A 17,911-nucleotide genomic window follows, 5' to 3' on the forward strand; every position below is an offset into this window, starting at 1 on the left:
TTTTCGTTTTAGTTCATTTTTTTCTGCTTCATTTTATTTTGTTTCATCTCACTTCATTCCACTTAATAACATTGTATCTATTTTTTTTTAATTCGTTCCACTCTATTTTTGTTATGCCAATTCACTTTATTTAATTTTATTCCATTTCAATTTTTTTAGTTTCACTTCAACTAATTATACTCAGCTGAGCAGAGCTCACAGAGTATATCAACTTTGTTCGCATAACAGTAATCCGTAACGGCGTAAACTAAACGAGATAGATATAGACTTCTATATATCAAAATGATCTGGGCGAAAAAAGAAATTCATTTAGCCATGTCCGTCCGTCCGTCCGTAAACACGATAACTTGAGTAAGTTTTAAGGTATCTTGATGAAATTTGGTATGTAGGTTCCTGGGCGCTCATCTCAGGTCGCTACTAAAATGAACGAAATCGGACTACAACCACGACCACTTTTTCGATATCGAAAATTTCGAAAAACCGAAAAAGTGCGATAATTCATTACCAAAGACGGATAAAGCGATAAAACTTGGTAGTTGCGTTGACCTTATGACGCAAAATAGAAAATTAGTAAAATTTTGGACAATGGGCGTGGCACCGCCCACTTTTAAAAGAAGGTAATTTAAAAGTTTTGCAAGCTGTAATTTGGCAGTCGTTGAAGATATCATGATGCAATTTGGCAGGCGAATTTCTCCTATTACTATATGCATGCTAAATAAAAATTAGCAAAATAGGATGACGAACACGCCCACTTCAAAAAAAAAATTAAAGTCAAATTTTAACAAAAAATTGTATACCTTTACAGAATATAAATAAATTATGTAAGCATTCAAATACAGTAATGATATGGTGCAACAAAATACCAAAATAAAAGAAAATTTCAAAATGGGCGTGGCTCCGCCCTCTTCCATTTAATTCGTCTAGAATACTTTTAATGCCATAAGTCGAACAAAAATTTACAAATCCTTTTGAAATTTGGTAGGGGCATAGATTCTATGACGATAACTGTTTTCTATGAAAATTGGCGAAATCGGTTGCAGCCACGCCCAGTTTTTATACACAGTCGACCGCCTGTCCTTCAACTCGGCTGTCAACACGATAACTTCAGCAAAAATTCGATATATCTTTACTAAACTTAGTTCACGTACTTATCTGAACTCACTTTATCTTTGTATAAAAAATGACCGAAATCCCACTATGACCACGCCCACTTTTTCCATATCGAAAATTACGAAAAATTAAAAAAATGTCATAATTCTATACCAAATGTGAAAAAAGAGATGAAACATGGTAATTGGATTGGTTTATTGACGCAAAATATAACTTTAGAAAAAACTTAGTAAAATGGTTGTGACACATATCATCTTAAGTAGAAGAAAATGAAAAAGTTCTGCAGGGCGAAATCAAAAGCCCTTATAATCTTGGAAGGAATACTGTTCGTGGTATTACATATATAAATAAATTAGCGGTACCAGACAGATGATGTTCTGGGTCACCCTGGTCCACATTTTGGTCGATATCTCTAAACGCCTTCACATATACGACTAAGGGCCACTCCCTTTTAAAATACTCATCAATACTTTAATTTGATACCCATATCGTACAAACACGTTCTAGAGTCACCCCTGGTCCACCCTTATGGCGATATTGCGAAAAGGCGTCCACCTATAGAACTAATGCCCACTACGTTTTAAAAAATCATTAACACCTTTCATTTGATACCCATATCGTTCAAATGCATTCTAGTCACCCCTGGTCCACCTTTATGGCGATATCTCAAAATGCGTCCACCTATAGAACTAACGCCCACTCCCTTTTATAATACTCATTAAAACCTTTCATTCGATACCCATATCGTACAAACACATTCTAGAGTCACCCCTGGTCCACCCTTATGGCGATATCTCGAAGAGGCGTCGACCTATAGAACTAAGGCCCACTTCCTTTTAAAATACTCATTAACACCTTTCATTTGATACCCATATCGTACAAACATATTCTAGAGTCACCTCTTCTCCACCTTTATATATCCCGAAATGGCGTCCACCTATAGAGCTATGGCCCACTCCCTTTTAAAATATTCTTTAATACCTTCCATTTGAAACCCATATCATACAAAAACATTCCAGGGTTACCCTAGGTTCATTTTGTTAAATGGTGATTTTCCCTTATTTTGTCACCAAAGCTCTCAGCTGGATATGTAATGTTCGGTTATACCCTTTCTTATTTTTTTTTTTTTTATTTTTTTATTTTAATTCATTTTATTCATTTACATATTTCTGAATTTCACTTCTTCATCAGCTAGCTTTTCGGGAGCTGAGTAATGAACTCGAATCTCAATCATATTGAATCTGACCATATTGATATAATAGTAACAGTGGAAGTATTAAAATCAAATACTGTAAAATCTAAACAAATGTTACTAAGCCTTCATAAGCGCACCTAAAATTATACACCCTATTAGGAATAAGCTAAATACTAAAAATAAAAAATAAATGTAAGGCGCGATAACCTCCGAAGAGATCTAACGGCTGAGCTTCTCTTCCAATTTGCGTCGTGCTCCTCTTGATTTTCCCTACAAATTGGCCGGACGGGACCTACATGTTTTATGCCGACTCCGAACGGCATCTGCAAGGCAGATGAGTTTTCACTGAGAGCTTTTCATGGCAGAAATACACCCGGAGCGCTTGCCAAACACTGCCGAGGGGCGACCCCGATTAGAAAAATTTTCTTCTAATTTAAAAACCTTATTTCTAAAATTTTGATGTTGCTTTGCCCGGGGTTCGAACCCAGGGCATACGGTGTGGTAGGCGGAACACGCTACCATCACACCACGTTGGCCGCGCTACATACAGAGTGTACTAATGTGTCTAAATGGCGAATAAACGGAATAGAAACAAAAAGGCAATTTCGTTTCGTTTCATTTCATTGAATTCCATGTCATTTCATTTTATCTTATTTAATTTCAATTAATTTCCAACATTTCATTTCTTAGTCTATTTTATTTAGTATCATTTCATATAGTTTAATTTTTGTTTCTTTTCCATATCAATTCATTTTTTTCTATTTCATTTCATTCCGTTTACTTTCAAATAGTTTCAAAATTATTCGTTTCAGTTCATTTTTTCACTTATCCCAGTTGAATTTTATTTTGTTTCATTCGAAGTTATTTTTTATTTAATTTTTTTTATTTTTATTTATTTACTTTAATTAAATTTTCTTTTATTTTTTTTTTTGTTTTACTTTGTTTTGTTTCATTTTACTTTATTTAATTCAATTTATTTTATGTTATTTTCTTATCGTTTTCAATTTTAGTTGATTTTACTCTATTGCTATTTTATTTAAATTTGGGTTTTATTAAAAATGTAAATTATATAAAATTTGTAAATTAAAAAAAAATTATAAAAACTATGAAACATTTTGTTAGACATTTTTTGGACATAAAAGTGAGTAAAAAATTTTGAGTATTTTTATGGAAATTTTTGAAGCATATGTAATTTTTGGGTATTAGGAAAACGGTTTTTGAATATTTTAAATGACGGTCTGGCAACACTGCACATTGAAGTTAAAAGCTGTCATTTGCACCTTATTACTATGCAGTAGTTGCCGACTGACAGCTCACACGTACAAGAAATATCCCATTTCACCATAGATAATATCGGCGCCTCGCCGAACAAAATTATCCAACTTATTATCCAATTCTTTGGACAGCGTCAGTATATGATTACCCAAACTTTTATCCACTCATGGTTGGTAGGGAAGTATCAATGCTTCTTTTAGGTTGTGAAAAGTCGGTTGTTATGATAAACTATTTTTTATTTACACTTTGAACCATAAAAATCTAACCGAAGTAATATTTTCCTAACGTCTGGTATTACGACTAAGACCTACTTTCAACTCAAGGCGAAGCTATGAGGTAATCAATGTTATATACACACATACTTTCAAGGTTGTAACCGACGGCCCCATATAAATAACAATCGACTGATTTTAAATTTATTTCTGGTCAAGTAATAGTATACAACGCTTCTTTTTAACATACCGGTTTTATAGCTCTTTTGATTCAGACCGTATAATCATATAACTTATCTTAGTGATAAAATAAAGCTTCGATGGAAATATAAAATAAAGGAAATACTACACCAGAATTGTTAATGAAGGTTTAAAAACGCAAGTGCACTTAATGGAGTTCAATTTTATCGTTTTAATTAATAAAAACAAAATGAATACGTTTTTGGTGATCTCTCTCGCATTTTGTCTTTGCCTTGTAGACTCGGAAGACGGGAAATCTCATGAAATTAAAGTTTTCAAGCGTCTGATACCAGCAGACGTGTTGCGAGGTAAGGATAGTGCATATACACAAATTAGTATATCATAAAAAAAACAGGTGAAAATCAAAAACCGCCCGCCCGTACGTGTTCATTGAAATAGTAGCGGCCCATTGCAATTTGCTTTTAGTATAATTTCTTAAAGCTTAATTTATTTTATTGCCAAAATGATAAGCTATGTGTCAACTATAACCCTGTATGTAAAATATTGCTTTACACCAGTACTTAGGACCTTCTTTTATTACAAGTTCAACTCGTTCATCAGCTAAACTACGCTTAAAGTTATTCTGCAGTTTTTCAGTCTACTTTAACTGAACTTTCAGCTGAATATGGTATCAAGTTTGAAAAAAAGATAGTTCCCAACTTGTACTCTAGTGTGGTTCTCTAGTTGCACTGCAATGTAAGATTCCAACACTTCAGTATTTTCACGAAAATAAAATAAAACGTTTATTTCTAATTTACAACGCTTCTTTATTGCTGCCAATCAGGTGTATATTTCTCACAGTAATCATTTGTTGTCTTTGGTAGTACCACCTTTTTTTAATTCAACCTCAATTCGATACACAATGTTGGATATCAACCGAAGAAATGTGTTGGATATTCATTTAATAACTATACATATCTCAAAACCTCTCAAAGGTTGGAAAATATATTGAGAATAACGTTGGAGATCAATACGAGAACTATAAATTTTAAAAAATTTATCAAAGGCTGGATAGTGATTTGAGAATGATGTTGGATACCAACTTAAGAGCTATCAGGTTTAAGAATAATTAGAGAATAATTCCAGAATTAGGTATATATTTCTTTAAGGGCGGTGAATATTTTTTTTTGTTGGGTTAACGGAATCCAGCCTTTGCCGTAACTACAGATTAGGTTATGTTAGGTTGAAGTGGCTGCCCGAGGTTTCACTTTGGCCCGTGATGTTAGGCCCTTTGTGATACCACGAAAATAAACAATTACCTTTCTTCTTCGAACCGTTTTAAATAAAAGCTACCAAGTCCTTGACGTCATGCTCCACAACCTGGCTCAGTTTATCTAGAAATAGATCACCCAGAAAGCGCTGCGTGCACGTTCCTGGTTGACGGCTTTATCAAAAGAGACCGATAGTCTTCCCGCCAAAGGCTTTGAACCCACAACGCAGCACTTTCTTCGGGTTTCCCCCCAACAAAGTTGCTACACCGTGGATTCATAACAGCAAAAAAGTGTTCACATACACCTCCGTGCAATTATCTATGAAAATGTTAGTGAAAGATGTGAAGTTACGAGGGCGGGCAGATATATTTAGGTTGGTGACCTAAACACCTTGTGTTTGTAGCGATCTTTCGTCGGATTGGCGATGGATGTGCTTTTTTTGCATTAGCTAAGTGGCGATAGGCATATTTGAGCAGTTAGAATCTGCCTGGTCGTACCTTGCCTGGCGATTTCGTCTGCAATGCAGAGAGAGATTTTATGGTAGTCTGGCTGTCGCTGAAAATAAAGATTCCATTGCCGACATTGTGTGTCCCTATCCTAACTGCGGCTTCCATGACGGCTGAAACTTCTGCCTGGAATGGGCTGTAGTGATCGGGTAGTCTGAAGGAGAACTGGAGGTCAAGGTCCATTGAGCACACCTCACCTCCAGCTCTAGCGCTTAGCTTAGAGCCGTCCGCATATAGGGGGATGCTGCCGTCAACGGTAAGGCACCTATCCGAATCCGTCCAGTCATCCCTAATGGAATTTGTATCATAAATTTGGTTTTCGCAACTGTCGCGGTTTGTATTTGTTCAGTATATTAGAGTGCCCTGTATTCTTGTTATTCCAACAGGACAACTCCCTTATGCGCAGGCCTGACGTGGCTGCGATCGACAACCAGCTAGATCCAATGGAAGGATATCAAGAACGATCTGAAAAGCTTCGTTAGGCATTGTTCTTAAAGCGCCGCTCATGTTGTTCACGCAAGATCGGTGGACTTTACCCAACAACCTTAGGTTTGACGACTTACTCGTGGCTGTCGACCATACGACTATCCCATACAGCAGTATGGGTCGGGTAATCGCACTATAAACCCATCGGAAATGTACGTTTTATTTGTCGCTGAATCACGTTGTCCTCCCAGTTCAGCTTTTTTTCCAGAACTACGCCTATAAATTTGGCCTTATTAGACAGGCTTAGGCGCACACCATTTAGTTCTAATAGGTTTAACGGTGGTATTTTGTATCGTTTGATATAAGACAAGCTCAATTTTATCAAGATTGACGCTGAGTCCACATCGGAAGGCCATAGGGAAACCTAGCAATGCTAACTGCACCAATTCGCAGAAAGTTTGAGGGAACTTGCCTCCGTAAGCAATCGTTAGGTCATAAGCATATGCCACAGTCTTCCCCCTCCCGCAACTGGTATCTCTTAATAGCGAGTTTACCGTTAGGTTCCATAATAGAGGGAAAGAACACCATGCTTGGGTGTGCCCGTGCGTATTATATCATCTTTCCCCAATGAAGAAAGCACTCTCCTTCCCTTGAGAATTTGGTCAATCAGTCCCACTAGGGGTCTATTTTTATCCAGATTAGTTAAAGCCTTGTTGATGGATGCTCCTTCAACGTCTATGCACGCCACAAGACAATAATACTTTTCGAACAAGGATGTTTCGATAAGAGATACTAGGCGGTGTATCTGCGATAACTGATGCACTAATCAGCTTGGGGGCCGATTCGGGGCTAGTAAAGCTTGTTCAGCAGTTACTCCTGCAAAGAAGGTTTCATGCCGACCGGGCAGGTTCAACGGTGGTCAAACACATACGGAGAGGCACCCCGCAGGGTGGGGTAATTTCTCCACTTTTTTGGGTTGCCACAATTAATGAGCTCTTAGTTCTTCTTGCGAAGGACGTATGCAGCAAGGTAATCGCATATGCAGACACTATGCGATCTAATGCAAACTAAGCTGAGACTGGTGGAGAACTGGACCAAGAGTAAAGGTCTATCGGTCAATTCAGCCAAAACTAAACTGCTTCTGTTCACTAGGAAATATAAGATTCCTGCGTTGCAGCTGGCGGTGCGAGCAGGTACGACCCTGACGCTGAGGGACTCTGCCAAACACCTATGAATTACGATAGGAAACTATCCTGGAGGGAAAACGCTCAGGAGCGTGTGAAAAAAGCAACATTGGCACTGTACAGCTGTAGGGGAGCTGTTGCGCGAAGATGGGGACCATCAACGGATATTACCCTGTGGCTCTACACTGTAGTGGTTAGACCAATCCTCTTATGTGGGGCATTGGTCTGGTGGACGAGCTTAGATACTAAGTCAAACCTACGAGTATTCCAGAATGTACAAAGAAGTGCTCTAGTCTACGTGGGGAAGCCCTGCGCACCACTCCTGCGGAGGCGCTGGATACTCGTTTTAATGCTTCGCCTATAAATTTAATGGCCAAGCAATGTGCGGCATTCTCTGCTCTACGGCTGCGAGAGTTATCCGGCTGGAGAGACAAGATGAATGGCCGTGCAGCCATCCTTAAGATCGTGGATTCACCTTCGTCGGGCTATTGAGATCCGACTGTATTTTTCGATATGAAGTACGAGGTTGTTATCCTAGGTAGGGATTGTTGGTTGAAGGAGCCGCCAGACCTGAGCGATAGGCTTCAGATACATACTGATGGCTCCGAGCTGTATAAAACGGAGGGCAGAGGGGTCTTTGCACCTCAATTTGGGTGAAATCTATCCTTTAGCCTACCAGATCATTGCAGCGCCTTTCAGGCGGAGGTGGCTGCTATGAATGAGGCCGTTGATCACTTTTATTACTAAGCTTTCATAAGCGCGCCTAAAATGATATCCACACTATTAGGAAGAAACTACATACAGAGTGTATGTGCCTATATGGTGAATAAAAGGAATAGAAACAAAAGGGCAATTCTTAGAGAACAATTGTAAAGCGAGCAACGGGACATTCATATGGCTGAGTGTTTAAAGCCTTTACACTGGTATGAATGTTGGAGATTTGAGTTCAATACTCAGCTCCAAAAAATCTAACTGATGGAGAAGTGCACTTCATAAGAGAAGAATTGAAAACAAGTAAGGAAGGCTAAGTTCGGGTATAACCGAACATTACATACTCAGCTCAGAGCTTTCGAGAAAAAATAAGGGAGAATCACCATGTAGGAAAATGAACCTAGGGTAACCCTGGAATGTGTTTGTATGGTATGGGTATCAAATAGAAGGTATTAAAGATTATTTTAAAATGGAGTGGACCATAGTTCTATAGGTCGACGCCATTTCGGGATATCGCCATAAAGGTGGACCAGGGGTGACTCTATAATGTGTTTGTACGATATGGGTATGAAATGAAAGGTGTTAATGAAAATTTTAAAAGGGAGTGGAGCTTAGTTCTATAGGTGGACGCCTTTTCGAGATATCGCCATAAAGAAGGACCAGGGGTGACTCTAGAATGTGTTTGTACTATATGAGTATGAAATGAAATGTGTTAATGAGAATTTAAAAGGGAGTGGGCCTTAGTTCTATAGGTGGACGCTTTTTCCAGATTTCGCCATAAAGGTGGACCAGGGGTGACTCTAGAATGCGTTTGTACGATATGGGCATCAAATGAAAGGTGTTAATGATTATTTAAAATGGAGTGGACCTTAGTTCTATAGGTGGACGCGTTTTCGAGATATCGCCATAAAGGTGGAACAGGGGTGACTCTAGAATGCGTTTGTGCGATATGGGTACCAAATGAAAGGTGCTAATGAGTATTTTAGTAGGGAGTGGGCCTTAGTTCGATAAATGGACTCCTTTTCGAGATATCGCCATAAAGGTGGACCAGGGGAGACTCTATAATGTATTTGTACGATATGGGTATCAAATGAAAGGTATTAATGAGGGTTTTCAAAGGGATTGGGCCTTAATTCTATAGGTGGACACCTTTTCGAGATACCGCCATAAAGGTAGACCAGGGGTGACTCTAGGATGTTTATGTACGATATGGGCATCAAATTAAAGGTATTAATGAGGTTTTTAAAAGGGAGTGGCCCTCTGTTTTATATGTGAAGGCGTTTTCGAGATATTGACCAAGATGTGGACCAGGGTGACCCAGAAAATCATCTGTCGGGTACCGCTAATTTATTTATATATGTAATACCACGGACAGTATTCCTGCCAAGATTCTAAGGGCTTCTGATTTCGCCTTGCAGAACTTTTTCATTTTCTTCTACTTAATATGATAGGTGGCACACCCATTTTACAAAGTTTTTTCTAAAGTTATATTTTGCGTCAATAAACCAGTCCAATTACCATGTTTCATCCCTTTTTCCATATTTGGTATAGAATTATGACATTTTTTTAATTTTTCGTAATTTTCGATATCGAAAAAGTGGGCGTGGTCATAGTCGGATTTCCGCCATTTTCTACACCAAGATAAAGTGAGTTCAGATAAGTACGTGAACCAAGTTTAGTAAAGATATGTATATCGATTTGTGCGCAAGTTATCATATTAACGGCCGAGCGGAAGGGCAGCCGGTGGAATGTTTATAAATCTGGGCGTGGCTTCAACAGATTTCGCCCGTTTTCACAGAAAACAGTTATCGTCATAGAACCTATGCCCCTACCAAATTTCACAAGGATTGGTAAATTTTTGTTCGATTTATGGTATTAGAAGTATTCTAGACAAATTAAATGAAAAAGGGCGGAGCCACGCACATTTTGAAATTTTATTTTATTTTTGTACTTTGCTGCACCATATCATTACTGGAGTTGAATATTGACATAATTTACTTATACATTGTAAAGATATTCAATTTTTTGTTTTGTTTGTAATTTTTTTTTTTAAGTGGGCGCATTCGTTATCCGATTTTGCTAACTTTTATTTAGCACACATACAGTAATAGGAGTAACGTTCCTGCCAAATTTCATCATGATATCTTCAACGACTGCCAAATTATAGCTTGCAAAACTTTTAAATTACTTTCTATTTCCGTTGTCCAAAATTTTACAAATTTTCTATTCTGCGTCATAAGGTCAACCAACCTACCAAGTTTCATCGTTTTATCCGTCTTTGGTAATGAATTATCGCACTTTTTACAATTTCGAAATTTTCGATATCGAAAAAGCGGGCGTGGTTATAGTCCGATTTCGTTCATTTTAAATAGCGATCTGAGATGAGTGCCCAGGAACCTACATACCAAATTTTATCAAGATACCTCAAAATTTACTCAAGTTATTGTGTTAAGGGACAGACGGACGGACGGACATGGCTCAACCAAATTTTTTTTGGATGCTGATGATTTTGATATATGGAAGTCTATATCTATCTCGATTCCTTTATACTTGTACAACCAACCGTTATCCAATCAAATGTGAATAGCACGCTGAGTATAAAAAAAAAATGTCAAAACAGGGAAATAAATCAGCTGTCATTAATTAATTTATTTTTCTAGCAATTGTGCAGAATTAAAAATTTGTCTGCATTTTTCCCGAAAAAACTGTGGAAATCGGTTGCAAATGAAGGCAAGTCCCGCTTCAACAACTAGTAACAGCGTTATAATAATAAATTTTCTATTTTTACAGGTTTTTCATTGCAAATGCATTCAGGTCATATGCTGCATATAATGGATATTCTAGGTTCATGGTCCTGAGTCCAACGATTGTAGCTTGTGGGCATAACACAACGAGGTGGATCCATGTAAGTACACAAAGAGAAATGTTATGTACATTAAGTGGGGGAGTTGCACTCTTGGTGTCATCAAAACTTTGTCATTTGAGTGGGTAACTGCAGAAAGATTTTTAAGTTCCCACCACAATAATGTATGCACATACATACATGCGAAAGTGCAACCATGTTTCTATTGGCACATGTTATGGTAATTGTATGTTTAATTTGATTATTTATTTGTAACAGGTTATTGGCCGAATCGGTGCACGAGAGGATTGGGGCAATCATCATCAACCCGTCCATGGTCCAGCAGAGAGGTCTCATTTTATTGTTATTTATTTGGGCTTAATTAAATTGTGGTAGATTTTCTTCATTTTATTTTATTCTATTTCGTTTAATTTTATTCCATTTCGTTTCATTTTTCTTCTATACTTTTAATGTCATTTAATCTCGTTTCATTTCTTTCACTTTATATTACTTCATTTCATCTAACTTTTTTTGCATTTCATTTCGTTTCATTTTGCTTCATATTCTTCAACATAATTTCATTTCATTTACTGTTATGGGACCTTTGACAAGCATACTTACTCTGGGTTGACAATTGTTTCGCAGTTGTACCAAGTTTACCTGGTGGCACGAAGAAGATGATCGGCGTCTGCCCGTGTGCGTCTAGCTCAGACATCGGCGTTTCATACATCTTAAGATGGTGGGGAACTCACACAGATAGCCTGCGCTCTTTGTTTAGTGATTGGTTCAGTCTGCAATGAGCAATTGGCGTGTCAACATCGAGTGTTGGTATCGCTAGTTGCGCAGCGAAAAATATATGCACGTATTTACGTAAATACATTTTATTAATATGAATTAATTTAATATGAAAAAATGCAACAGGATCTAATAGAGAAACTGTAAATTTTATTTGAAAATAATACTAAAAATTCTCGAAAATTCGGGGAATTTTCATCAAAATTCTTAATTTTTTAGTGTATATATAGTTTTGTTGCCCATTTGTTTCTATAGCAATCAGGTGTCAGTCGTAAATTCGTAAATATTAATAGTAATAGTAAAAAACGTATGTATTTATTAGGAAAATTATAGGGATCTATTTATATATAAAAGTGGAATTTAAAGTAGTAAGTAAGAGCTATATATAATATATATCCCATACAACCGATCGTTGAAATAAGGGGGTTTTTTGCCATTTTTTATTTTACATTTGTCTTAAAAATCGTTTAGGTATATACATCTGTTCACTATATATTTCTTATCTTTTACAGCGCCATTATTTGGAGATTACGAATGGGATAAGATTATTTTTCAGCCCCATTCATGAAAGGTAGGAAGTATTCGGCACAGCCGAAGACAGTCCCGTCCTTCCTTGTTTTTTTTATTAAATTTGGGTGGCGCTTTCGTATTAAAAGTATATTGTTCAAATTTGTTGAAGTCAATTTACTCCGCTGCTTTGAACAAATATATTTCAACTCGGAAAATGTTTGCTCACAAAAATATGTGGAAGGAAATAATAACAAACATATTAACGATTTTTTTTTAAGCTCAGGATAGTTTGTGCCATCCAAATTCTTCCAGAATTCAATTATATTTGTGACATCAGGAACAATCATTTCACTTCTTAGAAAAACAAGTTCGCATTGAAGCTCGAAATGATATTTAGTTACATCGCACCGAAAAGGATCTTCATAAAGTTCTATTAGTGGACTCATGTTTTTAAAATCCCTAAACCTATCTTGAAAATTCTCCAAAAGCGTTTGAAAAATAAAGGAATGCTCCAAATGTGTATTGGTCGTGCTAAAGTCAGAAAGAATCATTGCAGTTTTCGAAAAACTGGAATAATCACCGCTTTGCAAATCGCTTAGAAGTAAAAACAACTTTGTCTTAAATATATTTTAGATTTTGTAAGCCTCCGTAAACTTAACCCTTTTCCTTGAAGTTGTAGGTTGAAATCGTTCAAAAACTTCGTTGCGTCTGACAAAAACGCCAAGTTCAAAATAAAATTTTTATCCTTGAGCAACGATATAAAACTAACTTCTTTTTTATCTATTTCCAGAGATTGTAAAACTTCTGCTCTTAGGTCAAACAACCTATTAAAGCAATCGCCACGGCTTAACCATCTTACCTCCGTAAACATTTTTAGGTCATTGTGGACTGCTCCTTTGCTTTTCAAAAAGCTTACGAATTTCCTATGGGAAAGTGTCTGTTGACCACAACGTATTTTATTTATAATTTCCTCTGCTGTTTTCATGACTAGGTGATCTGTTAAAAACTTCGAAGAAAGTGCCGCCTGGTGTATAATGCAGTGGAGGACTGATGCTTCAATACCATGCTTACTTAACTGACCTACGAAGCCTTCGTTCCTACCACTCATAGTACCAGCCCCATCCGTACAAACTCCAGACAATTTTCCCAAATCTACCAAAGAGAAGAGCTTTTCATTGACCACATCAAATAAAGACTTTCCATTTACGTGCCCATAAAAGCTCTCAATGGAAAATAATGTTTCGTAAATCTTAAAATCGGCCATTACCATTCGAACACAAATGGCAAGTTTGCAAGTGTCATTAATGTCGGTACTTTCATCTAAGCAGAGAGAAAAAAATTTGCAATCTTCCAAAAGCTTTGCCATTTGATATTTAATAGCTATCCCCAGCTCATCAGTACGACGTACTAAAGTTCTTGGAGACAAAGGAATATCTTTGACAAAGTCTATATTCATACTTAGTTTATCAAAAACTTTTATAATTAAGTCTTTAATAAATTTACCGTCAGTGAACGGTCTACCCTTCTTCGCCAGTTCAAAACTTATTAAAGAAGATAACTCAGTCTTTAATTTCGTTTTGCCTTTCTTTTCCCTGCCGGAGAATTGCATATTGGGCAACCACCCTTTTATTTTTTCTCAAAATAAATGCTTTTTCTCCTCAAAAAGTTTTAATTTTTTTGTTGAATTCAACTTATTTAAGTTTTTATGCGAACTTTCAAAATGTCGTTTGATGTTATATACATACGTCGCTGAAAATGTTTTATAGCATAAAACGCATTGAATTTGCCCAAAGGCGTTGTTTAACATAAAATATTCGCTTGCCATTGTGCGCATCAATAATTTATTGTTTATTGCGTGCTTAGCAGTTGCAGTCTAACAAGCGAATGATCAGTGAATCAATTGGTTCGTGCGATCAAAGCGCTCTCACTAATACATCCACACAACATTTTTGCCGACACTTGGTCTAGCTGTCCCGGAGCTTCAGCCACTTATGTGGGTTCGTTGACCAAACGACCGACCAAACCACCTGTTACGACAAACCCAAAGCCTAACAAGAAAAAATTTACGCACACGTAAGGGTTAAGGAATTTCTTACCCCATCACTCAATAGGACCGTTGATTAACCTTTTTAGAAAGCGACACAACACTTGGTCTTTTGCCTAGCGGTTCTCCTACCAATTACTTACCGCTCTTAACCCACCCAACCGTGACTTCCCAGATGTTGATGAGATGTCCCAAAGTAAAGCAACAACAACAACGAATTTCAGACCATTCTTACAAACTTAACAATTCATGTTTTATTTAATAAAAGACTAATCAATTAAAAAGAAAAGGAGCAGAATTTGATTTCATACTAAATTTAGTACTTAAGAAAAAAAGGTACTATTTTTACTATTATGTTTAAGTCCGAACATCTAAAGGAACGGAATGGAATCGGAACGACTTTTGAATAACAAGCCTACTAGGTATGTGATAATTCAAATTAATAATCTACAAAATTGCTATACTGCGGTAGTAGAAAAGTGGTAAGCATTTGAAAAATAGTCCCGTTAATGGCAATTGGAAATAATATTAATTTAATTTAAATTTAATTGGAAAAATTGCAATGAAAGCATATCTACTAAAATACTGGGTTTTTTCTTTTTTTTTTTTTTTGTAAGTTCTCTCTATCCGCTCTTACCTTTAACAACTGACCATTAGAGCGGGATAGCACTATTACTTATCAAAGTATGTATGGAGACATACTACAAACCCAAAACGTGAAACAAAATGGAAATAATGGAGATAATAAATAAAATTTTGCAAACTCACATGATTTGATGCAGGAACTCGATGAAGGCCTTCGACGATTCCGCTGATTTGCTGAAAATTAAAGCTTAGTGCACGCAAATTATTTTAACTCGATTTTGTTTCATGTCACTTCGTTTCTATATTATTATTTTTAGATTCCACTCTTCTTCTAACAATTCTTTTATCTATTTCATATATGTACTTATATAATTCTCTTGGTACATAATTTTAGAATTTGAACATTTTTCTTTTTTTCTTTCTTTATATATATATATATTTTAAAGTGCGCAAACTTATAATTTAAAAGTTATTTGTTGTTAAAGTTGGCAAATTTAGCAAATTTCTATAGCGCTTTAAATTACATTTTACACATCTCTCAAAACCTTAATCCACATACATATCTATACAAATTGGCAACGATAAACTTAAATTTCATTTTATTTAGATTTCACATTTTTTTTTTTTTTGCTTTTTTGCCTCTTTTCAGCAATCAATCGAATAGATTTTTTTAGGAAAATGTAATAATTAAAAAACGACAATGCATATGCGCCCAAAATTTAGGGTATTGAAGTGAGATAAGAAAATTTATGCAATTTTTAAGCTAAATCACTGTTTTAAGTGGGATTGCAATTTTCGCACAAATGGGTCGAACCCTAAGCCAGGAAATTCCTGTTCAGGATACCACAGATCCTCATCTTCACTCTCATTTAATTTGGAAGCCCTTTCAGGAACGAGGAACACTGCAACCCGGAAATCTGCAACTCAGGAGCACCGCAACCAGGAACACCCGTGCAATTTAATTTTAATTCGAACCGAATTACGCGATTATTTTATTTTATTAATCTTTAGCAAAAAGAACTTAGTAAACTTATCTACTTTTCATCAGTCGACATGACTTTTTCGATCGCAACCAAAAAAAATTTGCTCGCGAGTATACCTCCACTGCCAACTTTTTCCAGCCAAAAACTGCCCGCTATCCTAAATCCGAGGCTTTTATAGGCACGGAAAAACAAGTAAAAAAAAGGTGGCGTGATGCGAAACGGAGATAATTAAATAGGGATGGAGATAGATATTTATATAGGTTTATCCTTTTTTAGTTGTTTTATAGGACATTATCTGACGGTAACTTATGTTTTAACCCTTGCATTCCTTAATATCTTTTCCGTGATACCACCCTATCTTACCATCTATGTCTTGCAATTGATACATGGAGTTTCCTTTTGTGGCGAGAACTGTAGCTTTTACAAAAACGGGTGCTAGCTTGGCGTTAAACTTATTCGCTTTGTCGCTCAGAACGAAAGTTTTACTCTGCTTCGGAGGTTGTAGCGTTGAGCTGATTTCTCAAAAGCGCTTTGTATGTTCTTGGCCAACTCAGTACGCACGAGTCGGAGTTTGTCTATGCGGTCTATTACATTACCACATTGCATTTTACTTAATTCGTTCTATTTTATTTCATTGCATTCCTTTTAATTGAAATTTATTACGTTTCATTCCATTCCATTTCGTTTCATTTCATTTAATTCCATTTCATTTCGTGTTATTTCATTTAATTTCAATTAATGTCTAGCATTTCATCCAATTTCCATTCGATTCAATTCGTAATATTCTATTTTGTTTAGTTTCATTTCATTTAGTTTCATATCATTTAGTTTTATTTCTTTTCCCTTAAATAATATTTATATTTTTTTAATTTCATTTTATATCATTCCGTTTCATTTCATATAGTTTCATACTTCTTTGTTTCTTTTCCATATCATTTCATTTTATTCTATTTCATTTCATTTTAATGCTTTTAATTGCATATAGTTTCATATTTTTTATTTCTTTTCCATATCATTACATTTTATTCCGTCTAATTTCATATAGTTTCATAAAATTCTTTTCATTTCCACATGATTTGTATTGATTTCATTTTGTATCATTCCGTTTCATTTCATATAGTTTCATATTTATTTGTTTCTTTTCCATATCATTTCATTTTATTCCATTTCATTTATTACACAGCATTTTAATTCATTTTGTTCTAGTTTATTCCATTGCATTCCATTCAGTTGAACTTTAATTCATTTTACTGCGTTTCATTACATTTCGTTTCGTTTCATTCCATTGAATTCCATGTCATTTCATTTTATCTTATTTAATTTCAATTAATTTCCTTCATTTCATTTCTTAGTCTATTTTATTTAGTTTCATTTTATATAGTTTCATTTTTGTTTCTTTTCCATATCAATTAATTTTCTCTATTTCATTTCATTCCGTTTACTTTCAAATAGTTTCAAAATTTTTCGTTTCAGTTAATTTTTTCACTTATCCCAGTTGAATTTTATTTTGTTTCATTCGAAGTTATTTTTTATTTAATTTATTTTATTTTTATTTATTTACTTTAATTAAATTTTCTTTTACTTTTTTATTTTATTTTGTTTTGTTTCATTTTACTTTTTTTAATTCAATTTATTTTATGTTATTTTCTTATCGTTTTCAATTTTAGTTGATTTTACTCTATTGTTATTTTATTTAAATTTTGGTTTTATTAAAAATGTAAATTATATAAAATTTGTAAATTAAAGTCGCGCTTATGCATTATGTTTAAGAGATGGATATGTTTTTTATGTGTAATTGAATGTGTGTTTTTATTGTTTTTTATTACAGTCCTGATGATGATCTCAGATTGAGATCGAAATATCGAATAATTAAATACATACAAGCAACAAACCGAGTTGTTTTATTTAAAAGAGGCCTAGAGCTCACCAACAGAAAATATATATATTTATTCATTAACGGCCAATAAACAAATTAATTATATTAAAAAAATAATAATAAAAAGTATGAAACAATTTGTTAGGATTTTTTTGGACATAAAAAGTGAGTAAGTGAGTAAACATTTTGAGTATTTTTATGGAAAT

At 35.3% G+C, this 17,911-nt stretch overlaps 1 long non-coding RNA gene across 1 annotated transcript; it reads left to right on the top strand.

The window, feature by feature from the left end:
- The first annotated feature begins 3,758 nt into the window (after positions 1-3,758).
- LOC137235503 (uncharacterized) lies at positions 3,759-17,574 on the top strand. Its single transcript, XR_010947931.1, has 4 exons — positions 3,759-4,340; positions 10,731-10,800; positions 10,861-10,975; positions 11,192-17,574. It is a non-coding gene; the product is annotated as an uncharacterized lncRNA (long non-coding RNA).
- The last annotated feature ends 337 nt before the right edge of the window (positions 17,575-17,911 follow it).

This window comes from Eurosta solidaginis, chromosome X (assembly GCF_040869045.1).
Source record: "Eurosta solidaginis isolate ZX-2024a chromosome X, ASM4086904v1, whole genome shotgun sequence".
Lineage (NCBI taxonomy): Eukaryota > Metazoa > Arthropoda > Insecta > Diptera > Tephritidae > Eurosta > Eurosta solidaginis.